Genomic DNA, 20,717 nt, shown 5'->3' with positions numbered 1-20,717 from the left:
TGTAGAAAAAAATTGCACCCACTGACATTTATTGTTGCTTGCTGAGTGTTTATGGAAATCAGTGCACGAGAGCACAGTGACATGGTGAGTGGTATGTTTCAGCAGTGATGACAGTGGCAGTGATTTGGCTCCACATGTGCAGATTGTAATGAGCTCAGCACGCAGACTCTTGTTCATTGCTGCCAAAAATGGATTTTTAATAGTGGCAACTATTTTGAAAAGCAGGGTTTTGTAGCTGACAATGTGTTCTATCAACTAGTGTGATTGTGCTGTTGTATTGTTCTAGTTTCCATAGAATTAAATAGGAAGACTTACTTTCAGAGCAACCTATGCAGTCTTGTTTTGTCTAAACTGAATGAAGAATATTTGAGTGTAGGCCTTGCAGAACATTCCTACTGTGCCTAGAGAGGTCATCTTAAGAGCTATTTCTGAATAATTTTAGGTCACAATGAAATAAGCCAGTTTCTTTTTGCCATGGTTGCATTCTATCTTGCATTTTTTGTTGCTGTCATTTTGCAGAATGGGCAGCACCTGAGGACACCCAGACGCTTTTATTGACCATGATTAAGGCCAGATATTAAGCTATACGAACCCTTTCCAGCTTAGCATTTGGTTCCTTGGCAAATCCTCAAGGAAACTGTAACAGCTTTGGAGTTGCCTGCATACTGTCCTATGACTTATCTCTGATGTGTCTGGATGCTCTATTTGATTGTTTCTCTGAAAAACCAGCTTGTTTTCTTTTACTCAGTCTTCGCAAAAATGTAAAGCAATAAGTGACAATTTATTGTGTTTCAATTTTTTTGTTCTATGTCTCAAATAAAATGAGAACATATCATTTACCTTTAACTTGTGAATTAAGAGAGTATAGATAAGTGAATAAAGTGCCTGCAATATTTCATTTTAAATTTTTATAGATAGCACTTTAATTTTCCTATATTTATAAGAAAATCTGAAGGTTTAATATGTTTGATTTTACTTTCCAATGAGATTTGGATTATTAGCCACAAGTATGTATACTGAAAACAGAAGACATAATTAAGGAAATGGTCCTGGAGTGAACAACCACAACAACAAAAACCAACAAAGCAACAAAGTTAAAAGTTCTCCTGTTTCCTAACCATGCCTTTTTTTTTTTTTTTTTTTTTTTTTTTTTTTTTTTTTTTTTTCCCAGTGTTCTATTTCTCCTATTGCAATCAAAATACCCTATTCTAATTCAGACTGTACAGGAAGATATACCAATAATTACATCAGAAATATTCTCTTCATCCAAAGGTATCAGTATGCACTACAGAATTTTGTTTTAAATACACTATTTTTGTCATGCAAAACTTTCCCAGATCATTCTCCTTCAAAAAAGTTGTTTGATCTACACTAATCAATTTTCATTATACAGACAACTGAGTAGATAGAAACGAGGGCAAGTTCCTATCATGTAAGTCTTCAAGAATGATTAAAATGAGAAATAAATAATTACAAACAAGAACTGATCTTGAACCTCTCATAATGTTCAGAAAATTATGAAAGATGTTTTGTTACTGTTATAATACTAAATAAATGCAAATTATTTTGAATAACATTTATTCCTTTCCTTCAATTATAGCTTCACTCTTTCTGGTCCCATTAAGAGACTGTATTGTAAAAAGACAAACGATTCTTCTAGTATTTTGGGAAGACCAGTAAGTTTTGAATTTTGTTGGTTAATTTGTTTTTTTTTCTAGTAAGTAACGCATAGTTATCTTGAAAACATATCTCTACCATTCTCACTAGGAGCAAACTTCATTTCCAAGGCTGGCATGTATAGTAAATATATTATGTGTAGGCAAACACAATGTGGCTATATGATCACAACAAACTAAACTCTAGTCCTTCTCTCTGTGGCACAGATGCACATAAAAACAGGGGAAAAAAAAAACCAACAAGATTCAGCTCATGCTGAAGTTTATAGACTTGTAAATAAATTTTGACCAGTTTTACACAGAAGGTGAGAACATAGCAGATGTTATGCGTTTTTAGAATTACTTCTGATTACTTTGCTTTTAGTTTCGCATATACTTCTTGATTTTTTAAAATTCTTCCTTCTATTCTATGTAACAACCCCAGCCTCCAGATCCAAGCATTTTGAAATTAATATTTTTTTCAGTTATTATTAAATATTCATCCAAATATGTATTCCTTCTATACAGATTCTTTTCCTCAAAAAAGAAGGAAATCAAGCATACAAAGTTTTCAGCATGAAAAATGAAAATTATTTAGTGGATTGTTAATAACATAATTAAAGTTGATGTGTTGATTAGTGAGCAAATAACAAGCAGTGTGAAGTAAGTCTGTCCAATGAATGCAGACCCAATGGGAATGGTGGTTACTGGCATTGAGTTTTGAGACTTTTCATGCCAGATCTATTTTAAACTGAATTTTTTACACAAAATGAAGACAATGTAATTTAATTTTTATGGAAACTACTCAGTTAATATAAACTGTACATTTAGGTGACTCACACTAAGTAGAAGGCTTGAATAATCATATTTTGAACTTTACAACTGTTTTAGATAAGTAAGTAACTTAATCTTACTATTATTTCTACTTTATGCACAGGGACCTTCATTGTTTTTATTTACAAAAGAAGACTTTTAAATGTTCTGTCCTGAAACTGCCACATATTTATGAAAAACTGTTTAATTGGTGCAGGTATGAAGAATTTACATGGGGATGCTGTGGTTTTTTCCCACTTTTCTTGACCAGTATGTACCTGAGGTACAGCCTTTGATGAGTGCACTGCTTTATTTACAAAGAACCCTCAAATTTTCATTATGATTGATGTGTGAGGGAACAAATTTGCATACTGAATATAAAAAAGTTCAAAAAAGTCAATGATTTTTTTTTTTTTTAATTTTGCATGAGATTACTCGAGTTAGGTGAGAAAAACAGAACATTTGTATTTCCAATTAAAGAAATAGGATAATGATAAAATATAAGTAAAAAGATCCAAGAACCTGAAACCAAATCCCACATATCAAGTAAGCGTTGAAGAAAAATCTGTCATGATACTCCAGCTTTGCAGCCTCATAGGCACACATAGACCCACTGAATAAGCTCTTTTATGAATTTCAGAAAGAGAAATATTTTTTGCAGTTTTAATTTTTTCTCTTTTACAGTATTTACTTGAGCTTGTTCTTTCAAGATAATTCAGAATCAAGTTAACTCCAGTAACTCAGAATCAATTTTTGATTGTACATAATTTTTCTAAAAAGACTATTTCTCTTGATATGATCACTTCATTTAACTTCTATTAAATTTTATATACCTGAAATCATGCAAACACATCCCCATTAGTAGTCTTTTTTTATTGAAATTCTCAGCTTCATTGCATGGATGAAGTGCCACATTGTAGATAAGAATGTGGAAAAACCCTTCAAACTGCAAGCAAGTAATGAAAATGGCAATTGAATGAAAAGACAAGGGGAAAAATGAAATCAGCATAAAAGCATGACAAATCAGTTTACAAACCAGCTCAGGAAAGATTGTTTTCTTTGCATAACACTAATTTCAGTAATTTACATGTCATTTAAACTTCTGCTGCTTATTTCCTCTAAGACTTAAGTCACAGATGAACAATGTGGTCTAAATGCAAGTACAAAAGTGTTCCCAGCTTTAAAAACTTTGACTAATAAATAATTAATAATTCTATTCCTTGACAATAATATTGGAAATAGTAACTATTTTTAAAATGATTACGCTATGTATTGGTCGATCTGGTATACTGTATCAAAACATCTGGAGAGAAGCAGAAAGAGAAAGGGAGGTTAAAGACAAACGTGTATCAAAGTTCTAAAATAAACTGAGGGCCAAGAAGGTGTCCAGAAGAACCTAAAATTTTTATTTATAGATCAAAAATCATAGTAAGTTACAAGTATAGACAGCAAATAAATAATGTGCAAAATCAACGCCCTCACCCTGCTGACCTCGCTTCTTCTGATGCAGCCCAGTTGGCTTACAGGGATGTGAGGGCACACTCCTGTTTCATGCCCAGCTTACTATCTGCTAGAACTCCCCATCCTTTTCAGCAAAGTTGTGCTCCATCCTTTCCTTCTTGTGTTGAAGGCTCCAGTATGGCGAGTGGGGTATCATGAGTGTGGGCTAAAGAGAGAAAACAAGCTCCCTTGACCTACTGACCACATTTTGTTTGTTGTATTCTAGGATGTGGTTGGTTTTCTGGCCTGCAAGTGTACATGTATTTCTTGATCTGACCTCAGTGAAGAACTCATTTGACAATGTGCCATGATAAAGAATGTATGTAAATTTGTTAGAATTTTTCCTTCTCTCGTATATTTCTCTCGTAAAGCCCAGTTGGGTTATGCTGGCAATGTGTATCCACAGTTTACATTTTCTTGAGGCTACTATTAATCTAGCTGGGACTCATTGAGTATCATGATGTTCTTTATAAAGATTCTTCCACAGCACAAACACAGAATTTCCATTCAGTACAATGTTTTCTTTGTGATTATTGCTCATCAATATCCTCAATGTCATTGTCCTTGGGTAACAGTACTACAAAAGAGATTTTATTATAATGTCTTCAAATTGGCAGTCATGAGAATAACCTGTGGCTCCCTTTTAAATAAAACTTGTGATTTCATTATCTGGATTATTTTATTAGCTAGACTGTGCTCATAATTTCAGGTTCATTTTTAGTACAGTGATCCATTAAAAAAGGTGTATTTTCTTTTATATAAAAGTACTTTAATCCATTCAATTGAACACCATCACAAACACAATATCTGAACCCCTTAGCTATTTTTTCATTCCTGTATGCTACTTTATAAATAAAATGACTAAAAAAAGACTTGAAGTTAATAACTGAAAGCAAAACTGTTAAACCTTATTTTTTACATACAAATGTCAAAATAAGAATATTGATTCTTCCTCCTCTCCTCCTCTCAGTTAATTTTCTGACCAAATATGCTATCTACCATGTATTTAACAATCATAAATATATGAAATTCAGAAGTAGAAATAAAGAATAATATTATATTAAAAATCTAAAGATAAAAAAATGAAAAAGCCCACAAACTTATAGATACATTTCACAGAATCACAGAATGGCCCGTGTTGGAAGGGACCTCAAGGATCATGAATCTCCAACCCCCTTGCCACAAGCAGGGCCACCAATTAATACTAGACCAGGTTGCCCAGGGCCCCATCCAACCTGGCCTTGAACACCTCCAAGGGCATCCACAGCCTTTCTGGGCAGCCAGTTCCAGTACCTCATCACTCTCTCTGTAAAGAATGTCCCCCTGACATCCAACCTAAATCTTCCCTCCCTCAACATAAAACCATTTCCCCTTGTCCTGCAGTTATCTACCTTTTCACAGAGTTGATTCCCCTCCTGTTTGTAGGCTCCCTTTAGGTACTGAAATGCTGCAATGAGGTCACCCCACAGCTTCTTTACTCCAGGCTGAACAAGCCCAGCTCCTTCAGCCTGTCTTCATAGGGGAGGTGCTCCAGTCCCCTGATCATCTTCATGACTCTCCTCTGGACCCTCTCCAACAGCTCCCTGTCTTTCATGCACTGGGGGCCCCAGACCTGGACACAGTACTCCAGATGGGGCCTCACAACAGCAGAGAAGAGGAGGACAATCACTTTCCTGTCCCTGTTGGCCTCTTCTGATGAAACCCAGGATACTATTTGTTTTCTGAGCTGCAAGGGCACAGTGCTGGCTCATGTTAAGTTTGTTATCCATCAGGACCCCCTAGTCCTTCTCCACAGGGCTGCTCTCAAGAACCACTCCTTCCAGTCTGTATGGATGCCTGGGATTCCTCCAGCCCAAGTGCAAAACTCTGCACTTTGCCATGTTGAACCTCATCAGGTTCACTCGGGCCCACCTTTCTAGCCTATTGAGGTGCCTCTGAATGGCAACCCTTCCTTCTACTGTGTCTATGGCACCACTCAGCTTGGTGTCAGCAGCAAACTTGCTGAGGGTACACTCGTTTCCAACATTGATGTCATTGATAAAGATGTTAAAGAGCACCGGTCCCAAGACAGACCCCTGGGGGACACCACTCATTACCGGCCTCCACCTGGACATAGAGCCATTGATGACCACCCTCTGTCTGCGGCCTTTCAACCAATTGCTTATCTATCAGGTGATCCACCCATAAAATCCACATCCCTCCAATTTGGAGATAAGGATGTGGTGGGGGACCATGTCAAAGGCCTTACTCAAGTCCAGGTAAATGACATCAGTCAACTTCCCTTTGTAGACCAATGCTGTCACTCCATCATAGAATCATATATGATTATACTCTGAATATTATATTAAAGAGTACAGGTTGGTATGAAACTGGTTTGTTTTTTGTTGTTGTTGTTGTTGTTTTTTAAGTGGGGAGATAAAGAGCTGTGGAAGCAGGAGGCCAACTGCTTCGAAGAAATTTATATCGAAGTCCAGGAGACTCCGGAGTAGAATCTGTGTTTGATAGGTATACCTTCTCATATGGCTGGGATGACTCATCCTATAGCACAGAAAAAAAAACCAACACAACCATGTTTCCACAAGTAACGTGACAGGAGCTGATATAAACTCTTTTATCTCTCCAGATGAAATAATAACACAGATGAAAGAATAGTAGATATCAATCATAAAGGATGTTTCTTCAGATCACAGTACGTTCCAAAAGCAGACTGACACATATCACTAAACCAGGAAGTTAAAAAAGACAATTAACTATCAGGTCAGTAAGTAAGACAAAATTTATACAGACTGTATGCTTAAATAGAAAAAAAACAAGTGGACAACTCCTCTACACCTAAATGGTATGTCACATGACTATGACATCTTAAAGAAATCACAAATTATGCAAGAACAGAAAAAATATTAATGGGAAATCTCAGTGTTTACATAGAGACAGGGTAATTTCATAATGAGATATAATACAGAGATTAAAGAATCAGAAACTATAAGAGATTTCTTATCAGAGAGTAGCTCTGCTAACCTCTGTGTACTTCGCAATTTTTAACTTTGAAAAGAATGTTTGCAATTAATGAGAAAGCTAATTGAACAATAAAATTAAAGAGTTCCAAAAGATGAAAAACCCTGCAACCATGGATTAGCAGTATAGTAAGCATAAGGCTATGACAAATTAAATGGGCTTCAAAATGACCACTATCCTAACTCTTTCAGAGGCTTCTTGACTAAAAGATGGGTTAAGGTCATTGCTACAATTAAAACTATTTACTTAACAAACAAACAAACAAACAGATATAAAATATATAACATAAAATAGAAAATTGGAGAGATTGTCACAGCAACAGCAAAATGAATCGCAAGAAATTGTCAACTATTTGTCCACTGCTCAGAAAGAAGTAAAAAATGAAACTGTCAAACTAATCCTGTAACCTGTTACTTACATCAACTTCATTATTAGTAGAATGACAGGTAGCAAATGCAATATTTACTTTTTAAATGGCTTGGAGAAATGTGGAAACCTACAGATCAGTAAGTCTCCTATACTAGAAAAATTAGTGCAAAGCACAGTAAAGAATAAAAGAAACTGTCACATGGATAAATATAATAAAGTCAAATAATTTATTAGAATAATTGATACGGAGTTTATGTGTGTGTATATATATATATATATATATATCCATATCCATATATCCATATATGTATATAAATATATATGGTTGGGTTTTTTTTGCCCCAAATTTCTTTGGAGGGCACCATGATGTCAAAAATAAATACAACTACGTTATTATGAAACCAGACACAACTGTCTACTTTAGGGTAAGCAGAAGAGCCCTTCAGGTTCCATTAACTGTGGACTCACTCTAACTACAATGGAAGTGTGAACATTTAGCTCATGTAGAGCTGTGATTTAATTTGTGTCAATTTATGAATTATTGTATTTGGTTTAATTTAATGCTAATTTCACCCATAAATTTCTAGGAAACTAGGAGAATTTTTTTCCTAGATAATTTTCCTCAATATATATGAAAAGATGACATAAGGAAATCTAGCATTTATTGGTTGACAAATAAAAGGAATAAGTTCTACTATACTCTTTTATGATGCTTGTGATATTCAGTGCCTTTATAAACAGTATGAGGAGAGTAAAATTAGCAAAATCAGAACAAATAGAAGCACAGAAGTACCCAGCAATTGAAAAATAAAGGCTAACCATAAAACTTGGTAGGAAAACTTGAAAGAGTGGCAGCTGAAATGCAAATAGTGCCCAATGGGGGGAAACAAATCAGGGTAAATCATTAAGCAATTCTAATTACGATAATTATGATGCACTCTGCATTCCAGTTCAGTATGGTGTTCACTGACTAATTTTTGATTATCCAGTGACAAACTTATTGGTGTTTAGCAAAAATCTGGCAAAAAATAAAAATAGGAAGTCTTAACGACAGAAGGAACGGAAAGTAGAAGGCATGATAGAGTTAACATGAAGAAGGTGAAAATGCAATTATTATTCATCATTCTTCACAGAATATTGCAAAGAGCTCGTCAGAGTAATCTTTTTGAGAAGTCATCCAGAAGTATTTAGGTTCTTAAGCTGTGAAACTCATTGCCTTGTAGTATTGGTGAATGCCAGAAGTGCAAATTGGCTCATAAATTAGACATTAGCGGAACAGAATTTTGGTAAATGTTAAACACAGAGAGGTATGTCACATTTTGACTCTGAAATACAGATTGCTAGAAGCTAGGAAGTTGATGCTTCGTGTTTATATGTTAAGCTCTCTTTCTAGTTCTTCCATATTGATCACTAACAGGTGCAAGGTTTTTTGACTGAATGGATCCAACATTGCCATGCTTCTTACCCCTTAGTTTATTGCTTGGAAGAAAATTTTGGTTTTAGCATAATTGAATTTAATCATTCCTTTTTTTAAGAAAATATCAAAATAATTTCTTCCCTGGGTTTTATTTATATAGTCTTTTCATCTACTTATAACGTAGGCTCTTTGAATTACTGATAATCCATCACTTCACGTCTGAATAGCATTAAGAAACAAAAGATCATGTTCTCAGCTCTTAAGCACCTCTATGGTACAAACTGTAGTGAGAATAAAATGACTGTTATACTTAAGCCAATTAAAAAGATCTTAAACAGGACCTCTGAATGAACAAGGTGATTTCACTTACACTACAAACTGCAGCTCCACAGAAGTCATTAATTCTGCAAATGTATTAAAATTAGCTGATGATGATTCTCCATACTTTTATCCAGAGAAATACTTAAAGACCATCTGTTTTGAGGCTTGTGAATCACACTGGGTAAAATTCAGCAATTTCAAAAGTGGAGAGACCTGTTACTCATGTTATTCACCTTCTTCAAAAGTGCAACATAGTGTGTTTTTAGATTTGGATACATAAGTGTATTTTTTATGTGACAAGGAGCAGAACAGATTGTGAAGTTTAGCTAAACAAGAGTGAGCAAGACATGATAAGAAATAAAATAACTGGAGGAAAAAGGACAACAAGAGAATTTGATTTTTAAACACGTTTAATCAAAGTAACAGGATAAAATGAAAGCCAAATACACTTGGAAATGATGAAAGTCATGATTTTCATCCCAATAGAATGTGATCTGTGTCACTTACAATCATAACTGGACAATAAACAATAATGAAAATAAGTTAATATATTTACAAATGAACAATAACTGTGATTCCACAACAGGGAGTCAAATCTCTATATTTTAATGCAGAGATTAGTCAATTCAACAATCACACTTCTTTAAGGAAAATTATTTTTCCGTATTTTTCTGCAGTTGTTTAGAGAATCTGTCAAAATATCATATGTTATTTTCTTTTACTATCTTCTATTTATGTCTTCTTACTGTCTCTTACTGTATTCTTATGTAATATTCTTTTTCTTCTGGGGAAAAGGAAGATTTGCCTGAAAAGAAGAAAAACCTGCCAAAGCTTTAAGAAATTACCTGTGGGGATAAAGAGATAAAGAAAGAAGATACACAGATTGTGTCTTCATGGAAGGAAATGTAATACCTCTGTAATTCTGAAATACACTTGAAAACAGTGTGGAAACAGAGGTAAACACACTCTAGGTAAGATATAGTTTTTGTGTAAATTAACCTATTTTCTGAAGAATTCTAACTGCAGAACAATATTAATAGCTGCTTTAATTGGAATTGAATATGTTAATTGGAAATGGGATATAAGTGGGTCTCCTCCCAGCTTTAATGCATATGACTTAGGAATAGGAACTTGACATCGAAATTGCTTGTTGTAAATATTCCATCATTATTATCTGCAGTGACTTCTCTGCTTTATGTTCCAGTGATGTACTGGACAAGATAAAACCACCAAATAGATAGACCACCAAATTTCTTGCAGTCCATGCTATGCAAGACCAAGTCACTCTCAGATATGGTTTGATAGTAAAAAATAAAAATAACAAAATCATTATAACAGAGACTATAGCATACAATTACAGAATGCCTGTGTTTTATCTACCATTACACACATTGCCAGTGTCACACAAAAAAATATGCCACAATTTTCTAAGTGAGACTTGGTGTTATACATTATGAAAGTAGGCTGCTTGTCGAGGCTGAGCTCAGTGTCTTTATAGCATTGTCAGATCCTGCGAAGAAAGCAAGATGACTCCCTTATCTGTAGATGTGCATACTCTGTGGACTTTAGGGTGCAATTAAAGGTACAATATGCATATGGTTCTTTGTATTTTTAATTGGTTTTGTTTGTTTGTTTGTTTGTTTTGAGGTTTTTTTTTTGGAATGACAGATGTTGAGGTGCCTAAACTGGCCTCTCCAAACTAAACTTAGACTAGAACCCCTCTGTGAACATAACATAGGAACAAAAAGAGTCAGATGCAACATGTTAAATATATGTTCAGAAACAGCTTGGTCCAGATTAGAAACCCTCTCCATTGTAACCTTGAACTCACAATAAAGAATTTCCTTCTGATATCTAATCTAAGTCTATCCTCTTACTGTTTAAAGTCATTTCCCCTCATCTTGTTTCTATATGCCCTTATAAAAAGTCCCTCCTCAGCTTTCCTGTAGTCCCCCTTCAGGTACTGGAAGGCCACTCTAAGACCCCCCCCAGAGCCTTCTCTTCTCCAGGCTGAAGAGCGCCATCTCTCTCAGCCTGTCCCTGAAAGGAAGGTGCTCCAGCTCTCTGATCATCTTTGTGGTGCTCCTCAGCATCTGTTCCAACAGCTCAATGTCCTTTTTGTGTTGGGGGCCCAAGAACTGAACAGGTGGGGTCTCATGAGAGGAGAGTAGAGGAGTGAAATCACTTCCCTTGACCTGCTGGTCATACTTCTCTTGATGCAAAGCAGGATACTTGTGTAAAATCATGTTACCCCTTAAGAACCTGCTGTTTTGCCTGTCTGAACCTCTAACAGATCAAATGGTCTCTTCTGTATGATCTCTATTGCGAAGTTTACATGTTCTAAACAGTTCTAGTAGATGTCTTTTTAAGGTACTACTTTGATTATTTTATTCTTTATTAATTAAGTCTGTTTGAATATGAATATAATAAATAAGTTAGCTGTTCATACATGGTTTATAAGGTCAAGTATTTCTGGTAGCTTTGTTAGAGATCTGTCGAAAGCGTTGACTGGAGCCACAACATGTTTCTTTTCGCTGTGAATAAGCTTGTACCACTTGAGTTGATAATTCAAAATATTGGATGTGATTTCTCAGAAAGAAAGAAACGGAGGCATACTGACACATGTTTAATTGGCTGGTTGAGATTTACAGGAGGAGTAGTCTGAACAGAGGTCAATTTGATTGAAGGTTTCTATCTTACGCAAGAAACTTGCAGAATGTAATATTTTGAATAGACATTATGATTATTTCTTGTTTAGAAAATAGCCAGCTGTGTCTAATAAGAAATATTTATATAACATAATTTAAAAACAAGTAGTAAAAATTTTAATTTTATGCTCTGTTTAGCAGGCAGCCACAGTGGCAGACTTTTGTCAAGTTTGCCACTGCATTCTGCATGAGATATAAATTAAAAGCAGACTGACTAATGATTCTTCTGGTGTGCTTTTCTTCCCTGAACTAACAACCAGTGAAGGAAACTGAAACATTTTAGTATTATTTCATTATGTGTAAGGTATATATTTTTAACATAGCTATTAAGCATAAAACACTTCACTAATCACGTAAGATTTTGCAGATAATGTTTAGTGTTTTAAAAGTATTCTAGAAAACTAATAGAATGCCAATGAATATCATAAGCCATGTCATGACATGCCATATATGATCAAGAGTAATACCTTAAAAGTTTCTGGAGAATACATAGCATTAAGACGCTCAGCTTTCATAATAAACTTTGACGTATCACTTAAATAAATTGTATTATTCACAATAAAAAATGTTTAATCATGAAATAACATAAACTTCAGTTTTATAACAATGTCATATTCATGCAATGAACGTGAATAAAAATGTCAGGTGTCATGGCAGGTAAAGTGTGGGGGGAGGCAGGGTGGGAATACTGACAATAATTGATCTTGAAGTTGCAAGGAATATAAAGAAAATGCTAAAACTTTATAGCTTCTTAATATAGAAGAAATGCTATAGATCCAGATGATCAACTGACAATTTCAGAGAATCTCTCCTAACTTGTTCCTAATGGATGAGTGTAGTTTGAAACTTCTGGCAAATAGCTTAAAAATATCTATCTATCTATAATATAATATATAATATAATATTTTTTAACTTCTGAGAATGGAATTATTCATGCAGAAATTGATGTGGGTTTTTTTTGTTCCTTGTTTTTTTCCCTAGCTGTCTTTTATACACACATACCAGAAGGAACAGCCAAAAATCCCTTACCTTCAGAAAGTTAGTTAATTAAATAAGCATCGGAAAAAAAAAAGAATAATTGAAATAGAAATATGTTTTTTTTTTCACTGACCTAATATAGCCAATAGAGAATTAGAAAACATTTCACATAAACACTCCTGTAAAAAAAAAAAAATTGATCTTCATGGAATTTCTCTTAAGTGCACACTGTTATAACAAACTCTGGTGGGAATGTGACATGGATTAGAAAATGCTTAGGAGCTGTGTCTCTTGAAAGATTTACAACAGGAGTAGATGCAGAGTACAGTTGGAGTTGGAAAGCTTAGTAGAAGTAGAATTCCTTCCTTGGCAGAAATATTTTCTGGATGACCTGAGATGTCTTCTCCCTTCTAAGAAAATGGCAAAATAAAGTTGTCTCTGCTGTGTAAAGTTTTTTAATGCACACCCTAATGGTCTATAGACATAGAGTCAGAGTGCATTTCTGAAACATTCCACCAGACATGCAAAGTACTTTAACAGTAAGACCCAAAGGAATATGGTGTTACCAGTGTTAAAGTATATGCAGAGATCTTTTCTTTGAACATCCCTGCCTTTGAGGTGGTGCCAGGGCAGTCTGACAGAAAGGTCACCTTTGCAAAACAGTGTGTGCCAGGCACATAAAATCTGTCTATATAGTTGGATTATAAACTTATAAAAAACTGCAGTTCTCCTGTGTCCACTTCTCAGGAACCTCTACCAGAGACACTAAATGCAACGGCTTTCCTTCTTCAGAACTGGGGTCTTTTTTAGATCCACATTAAAAAAAAAAGCAAGAAGGAAGTCTGAAGTCATAACCTTGGCGTGTCACTCTGCACCAGAGGTATCCAGACTAATATTTTGCAGCTCCTAAATTCACAGATACATATGCATTAGGCATAGGATCATAGAACCATTAAGGTTTGAAGATAGTTTAGTCCAATCGTCAACCCATCACCACCATGCCCCCTAATCCATGTCCCTCAGTGCCACATCTACCCTTTTTTTGAACACCTCCAAGGATAGGTGACTCCACCACCTCCCTGAGCAGCCCATTCCAATATCTCCTAGCTTTCTGAGAAGATTTTTTTCCTAGTATCCAACCCAAACCTCTGATGGTGCAACCTTAGGCCATTCCCTCTCACCCTATTGCTGTTATCTGGGAGAAGAGTCTGACCTCCATGCTCCTACAACCTCCTTTCTGGTACTTGTAGAGAAAGATAAGGTTTCCCCTCAGCCTTTCTTCTCCAGAATTGCCCATGACCTCAAATTACAGATATGGAACTCTTGTTTAAAAGAACTGAAGTTGACTTACTACATATACCAAACACAGGAAAAGAAGCCATTCCCTTGGGGCTGCTATTCAAGACTTGAATCCTTTATCCTAACTGGCTCACACAGGACTTCCATGTGGCACCAGTTATCAAAGCTGACATATAAGAAAATCTTATTAATCCCATTTTTTATGTACAGTAGCAAGATTCTAGGGCACACATAAAACAGAATGACATATGTAACCTATTATGACCTATTAAGATTACAATTGCCTATGGCAATAATTAGCAAATGTACTCTGAATTTTAAATAAATAGACATTTGAGTAATAACAGTCAAATAAGAAAAGGAAAGAGCGCATACATGCCATTTCCTAAACCCAATAGAGAAGTTCAGTCTGATTATAAGCTGTCTGATGTGATTATAATGTCTGATATGAATGTCAACAGGAATAACAAAACACCTGTTCTGGAGAATGTGCGTCCTTGTTTCTCTGCACAAAGAAAATACTTTCCAAAGATACAGAAGTAATTATTTGAATAAGCCTACTGTGCTAAAATGATTGTTTTGTAAATGTCCAGTTCACTGTGCTGCATTACATACTTACAAAATATAAATTATAAAATGCCAGAACATATGCAACACTTAAAATATATATATTGTCAAATTTAAAATAATTACCTATAAATACAAAAGTTATATGTTCAAGACCTAATTAAAGACAGCAGAAAATAGGCTTTTTTTTCTTTTTTCTTTTTTCTCCTCCATTTTAATTCTGCTTTTTTGTTGTTGTTGTTTGTTTGTTTGTTTGTTTTTGTATCTGTTTTTCCCATTAAAGAGATAGAAACTGAGCAAGTAAAAAAATAGAACCTGGTAAGACTGTTCTGAAAAGTAATTATAAGATTAGAATTATTTCTCCCTCTTCCATGTACAAATATAAAAATAAGATTCAAGACCTTTGCCTGACTGTTAAGCCTAGACTACCTAGAACAGTGCAATCATGGAATGGTTTGGGTTGGAAGCTCTTCTCTTCAGCATTCTCTTTTCATTTGGAATAGGGCACTGTGTTCAGACCTGATCAGACCTGAAATCCATTGGCTTCAAAAACTAGACAGAAGATTATTTACTTCTGCAAATTGTGGTCAGCTGTGAAAAGTAGAAGCCACGTAACTGAGTGAACTGAAGGTCATCCTCCAGTGGTTTCTTTACAGTCAGTATAGACAAGTGGCATTTCAGTGATTTAGTTCATGACATCTTCAAACAGCACTTGAAAAGCAGATGAGATATGCTAAAAATGTTTGGTTTTTTTTTCCTCTCTACTGACTTTAAAGATGCTTTCTTGATTAGTACAGCCGAAACTGTCAGAACTTGTGACATGTTAAATCGTGAATTAAAGTGTGAATGCAAAGAGGAGACGGATCATTAGGTGGATATGTGAGGATATGCATGAATATCTGAAATTTAACTTTTGTACTTTTAAGCACAAACCTGCTATGCACTATCTGAAACAAGTAGAGACACTTGGATTGAGCAAAAGTGGCACATATACTATTTAAGTGTAAAACCTGGTGTTAGGGACAGCAGAGGAAGTTGTCAGAAGAGTTTCTGAGAAAAGGTTTGGTAAAGAAAAAGGAGGCCTGAAAAGAGGATAGTGAATGTCACAACTAGAGGAAAAGTTCTGGAAGTGTGGGAATGTCCTCAAGATCAGAAAGCTGAGTGGAGTTGAGTGCTGGGGGATTCCCTGGGACTTTTTTTTTTTGTTAATGCTAGAAACTAGTTAGCTACAAGGAGCTGCACAGCACAAGGTGATATACCTTTTTGCCTGACCTTCTTGGCCAGCAAATGCTTCCCTTCAAGGAAGAGAAATTGAGACCTAGTGAACATAGTGCTTTGTGGAGCAAGTAAATGAGTGCATAAGATAGCTAGAGGGTAAAAGCTCCAGTATCAAAGGATTTTTTTTTTTTTTTTTAGGAATAAAAACCCAAAGCAAATAGTATCCATGAAGTATGAAGACTCTTGCTTATTCTGTGTGACCCATAAATAATGTGTTTGAAACTGAACATTAAATTTCATCTAAATTGATCTGACTGGGCCAATCGTGAAATGCAATTGTAACTATTTTCCTTTATTATAGCTGTGAGAGGAGGAACCACACAGAATATTGACCACAGTAAAAGAGGTGTGCATATTCCCAGCACAATGAGCAACTACACTCAATATCCAGCTTGGCCTGACAGGACTGCTGTACACCAGCAATTGCCAAATACTGTGCAGCTGGCTTTGACAGCATATAATTCTTTCCTATGCCCATGAAAGCTAAGTCATCATGTAAAAAGAATTCAACAGCTTTCATGCTGAAAGAAATCAAAGAAGGAAATAAAACTCCATAAGCAAGTGTTCTTTGAGGGAGTCATATTTGCAACATTAATCTGGGATTTTATCCAGAAAATATATAAAATGTATACATAGTATTGAAATAAGAGACAGATTTCGTACACAGGAGGATGTTGCCTATATGACAGAATGTAGCTCATCTTTTTGACCAGGATACAAAAAACTGTGGTCCAGAAGATGAATGAAGTACCTTGAATGACAGAAGTGGAATTTGGGTACTTAATTTCTCACGATCATATTCTGTCTTATTTTCTTCTTCATTCTAAACAAGCCAAAATCTTTCATTTTCAATATCAACATTTATTTCATACCAAAAATTCTGTTTATGAAGCTGCCAAGATGTAGTTCAGTTTGGACAGTTTTAAACAGATGAATGCTTATACCGTGTCAGTGCTGAATGTATATTTAGAAATTGGTTTGTCCCTGTCCATAGCATTTAACAAGTTGAACCCTGTGGGTAATCTCCGAATATTTCTCACAGATAACTATCCATATGTAATTACAATCTACTGAAAAAGTTTTTGAGTGGGTGATTTTGCAAGTGTCCTGAAAGCATCCCTGACCCACGAGGTTTGGCTGTATCAGAGCTCAGGGCCAGCACAGAACTGGCCAGATTTATTTTTCATTTTCTTCTTAGTATTTAGTATGCCCTTTTTGGAGTGGGATTAATTAAATAGATATCCTACGGCTTTCATTAGGAACAATTTCTTGGATTTAGTAAAAAATAATGTACTGTAAAAAAAAAACAGACTGAAAAAAATCCTTTTCTTAAAAGAGCGACTTTTTTTCTCTAGTAGTCAGGAAATTAAGTTGAGGATTGGATATTCTTGTTGAAATCCCTGTGTTACCTCTGAAAATGTTCAGAGGAATGAATGCCCTGTTGACAGAGCTGAATAAAAAAGGTTTTCATACAAGAGACAAAATGCTTTTAGTAGCCAGTTGAGAAAAATTTAGGATGCCTCAGTTAGTACTTTCCATGAATCATACAATTTATTTATGTTGAATATAGAAGAATCCTATGGAAATCAACCTCCTGTTAATCTGTCTTGATTCTTTTGCAGGTATTTCAGTTTGTATAAATAATTAGCTATTCCCAGGGCAGCACACAGAGGGGCTGCCTTTGATATTTAAATCTTTCCCTAGTGAGTTCTTTGTACAGCTCTAAAATGAGTCATTGGGGAATAATGAATACAATAAAATCCACATCAGAATAAGGAAAGCCAGGAGGCATAGAAGCATCTTGGGATCTTGTCAGAGATTATATATCAGACATGGCTGGAAATTGAACATAATTAGTGAAAAACAGTGACAAAACTTTGCATACACAGTGATGGGTTGCCAGTTAACTGTCACTACTGAGGAATGAGATCTTTGGGTCATAACAGCTAGCTCTGTGAAAAAGTCAGGTCAGTGCTGCAACATGGAACAAAACAAATGTCATTCTGGGAACTGTTATGAAAGGAACAGAAGACAAAATAGAAAACTTTGTTATGCCCTTTTGTAGAAATCCATGGTATGCATATATCTTAAAATGATGTACAGATCTTATGCCTCACAGTGAAAAGACCTCTGAAAAGAAGAGGCCCAGAGGAGGGCCACAGAAATATTCCAAGGAAGGAATACTTCCCCTATGAGGACAGGCTGAGAGATCTGGGGCTGTTTAGACTGGAGAAGGCTTCGAGGAAATCTGAGAGTGGCCTTTCAGTATCTAAAGGGGGCTGTAAGAAAGAAGGGAGCAAGCTTTTTAGCAGGGTCTGATGTGATAGGACAAGGGGAAATGATTTCAAACTAAAAGAGGGGAGGTTTAGATATAATGAAAAATTTGTTTTTTTTTTAACAATAGGGGCAGTGGATCACTGGAGCCAGTTCCCCAGAGAGGTGGTAGATGCCCCATCTTTGGAAACATTCAAAGTCAGGCTGGAGGGGGCTCTGAGCACCCTAATCTAGCTGTAGATATCCCTGTTCATTGCAGAGGAGTTGGATTAGATTACCTTTAAGGGTCCCTATAGGAGACTTTGAATAGTTCTTCAGCCCAGAAAAGAGGCACATGACAGGGTTAAATAAAGATACCTGAATTCATGCATGTCACAAAGAAAATGCCTAGCAGTTTAGTATTCTAAGAACTGAAGAACATCCAGAAAACCTACCAGGTAGTGTACAAACAATTTCTTCATTCAGGATACTCACTTGAAACAGTACTGTTGCTGCTAAAAGCTTACATGAGTACAAGCATGAAGCAGGTGAATTTATAGAAAAGAAAAACAAAATGAAAAATCAGCAAAACAAAACTAAAAACAAAAACCTATGATGTGGAGCATTTCAAAAATATTTCCATCTTGTTCAGAATAAGCTTATCCATCTATCCATCCAGCATAAGAAACTGCAGGAGGCAATGGTATAACCTAGATGTATATTCATGTTCTTTTCAGTATCTTACATAATGCCTGCCAATAGTCAGCTATGGTGCTTTTTCAGTTTTTGATGTGAAAACTGAGGCCAAGGAAGAGGAAGTGATTCCCCATGGTGAAACAGTCAGTGGACATTAGAGATAGGGACAGTAAGTGTTGTCTCCTGATTGTTTGGCTGCCATCCATGTGCTTCATCCCTGTTACAGAAAGCAAGGCTCACCTGTTTAGCAAGTCTGTGAAGAATGATTAGATTCAGTTAAAAAAATAATAAAGTCCAAAATCACTAACAAAATCTGTGTGCTATAAAAATGAGTTTTAAAAAATCATACGCTGTGGAGGGGAGAAAGTCTGACAGCAGGTGTTATGTTTCATACTGTGTCTTGCAATGTGTGTGTATTCTGCACACAAACACCACCATCTATTTCTCTCTGTTTGATTAGGCTCAGCTGGATGCTGTTTTCTTGATCGAGGCACAATACAAAGAAATGCTCTTCTCTTTCCTTGCAAGAAAAAGTTGTTCCATATTTTTATCTTTACAGCAGGTTCTTACCTGGTCTGAACAAATCCAGAGGCTTTGGTTCCCTACAGTCTGGTGATGCCCAGAGCTGATGAGCATTCACCTCAGCATACTTTGATAAGAAAAAAGTATAGTCATATAATTTAAAGAGGTTTCCCACATTTTGTACTTTGAATGCAATTATTTTACATAATTCTAAGTAGGAGAAAAGGCCTTGTTATTTAAAACAAATTAAGATAATGACTAGCTATGCAAAACTGAAGCCCTAGCTTCCACGATCTGAATAAATCTTACTTTTATTGTGTTTCAGTCTAGTGAGCAGTAGAAGGACTGTGTTCTTGATAACGTAAAAAACAAAAAAGAATGCAATAATTTAGAAGAATAAAGGGAAGGAAAAGTCTTATGCAAATGATACAATCTTTGAACACAGACTGCTTTCTCTTTTGATACCACCAAGGAGAATATTCCAAGAAAAGAAAGGAAGACATGGCACCTTCATCTACAGCAGTGTCTACTGAAGTAAATGGAGTAGGCTACATTTTTCTTCTGACTGACAGGCTATGCAAACTCTCAGATTGTGTTATTTGATAACCGTCTGTGTAAAAGATATTCTTATTTAAAAATAAAGTGGACTATTGCAAAATCACATTTCACTATACTAATTTTACAGTAGATGTAGCCATTTGCTCACAACACAAAGTACTGTCCATTTTGAATTATCGTGGCAACATTTCTTTTAATACTCAGAGCTTGCCTTTTCCTCCCATAGTAACAGATGGTTATCTCATAATGTCATCATTACTGTTACTTCATTTTCTTTGTTTGCTAAGGCCGTAAACTTTGCAAGAACCAATTCTAATCTCTTAAATATTTTAACACAGTGACCTTCATGATTATTTTAAAATCTGATACATTCTAATTTTCATGGAAAAAGTTCAATTGATTCATTTGCTTTTAGCACTAGTGGTCCCTTCTGCAACTGAGCTACTTTTACATTATAGTTCAATTCTTTGCTGTTTACAAGTATGCAGATAGTGATGTTGAGATTTGAATGATACTATTGTGACTATTATTTACTTTTTAAAAAAATAAAGTTTAATGTGTTTGGAAATATTTACAACTCACCCACAAGTAAAAGACATTTATTAATCTCTTCTTCTGCTTCCACTTTTTATTGGTCAGTTTAGAAAGATAAGAAGAAGTCAGCAGAAGGCAGTGTTCCATTTTGTAAGACATGCTGACATTTTGACACAAGCAGCATGACCTGAAAGAAGAATTCAAAATTGCCAGAGAAAATTTTGCAAACATTCA

The sequence above is a fragment of the Tympanuchus pallidicinctus genome, unplaced genomic scaffold (genome assembly GCF_026119805.1).
Source record: "Tympanuchus pallidicinctus isolate F22 unplaced genomic scaffold, pur_lepc_1.0 scaffold8, whole genome shotgun sequence".
In the NCBI taxonomy this organism is placed as follows: Eukaryota; Metazoa; Chordata; class Aves; order Galliformes; family Phasianidae; genus Tympanuchus; species Tympanuchus pallidicinctus.
This window is presented reverse-complemented; position numbering follows the sequence as displayed.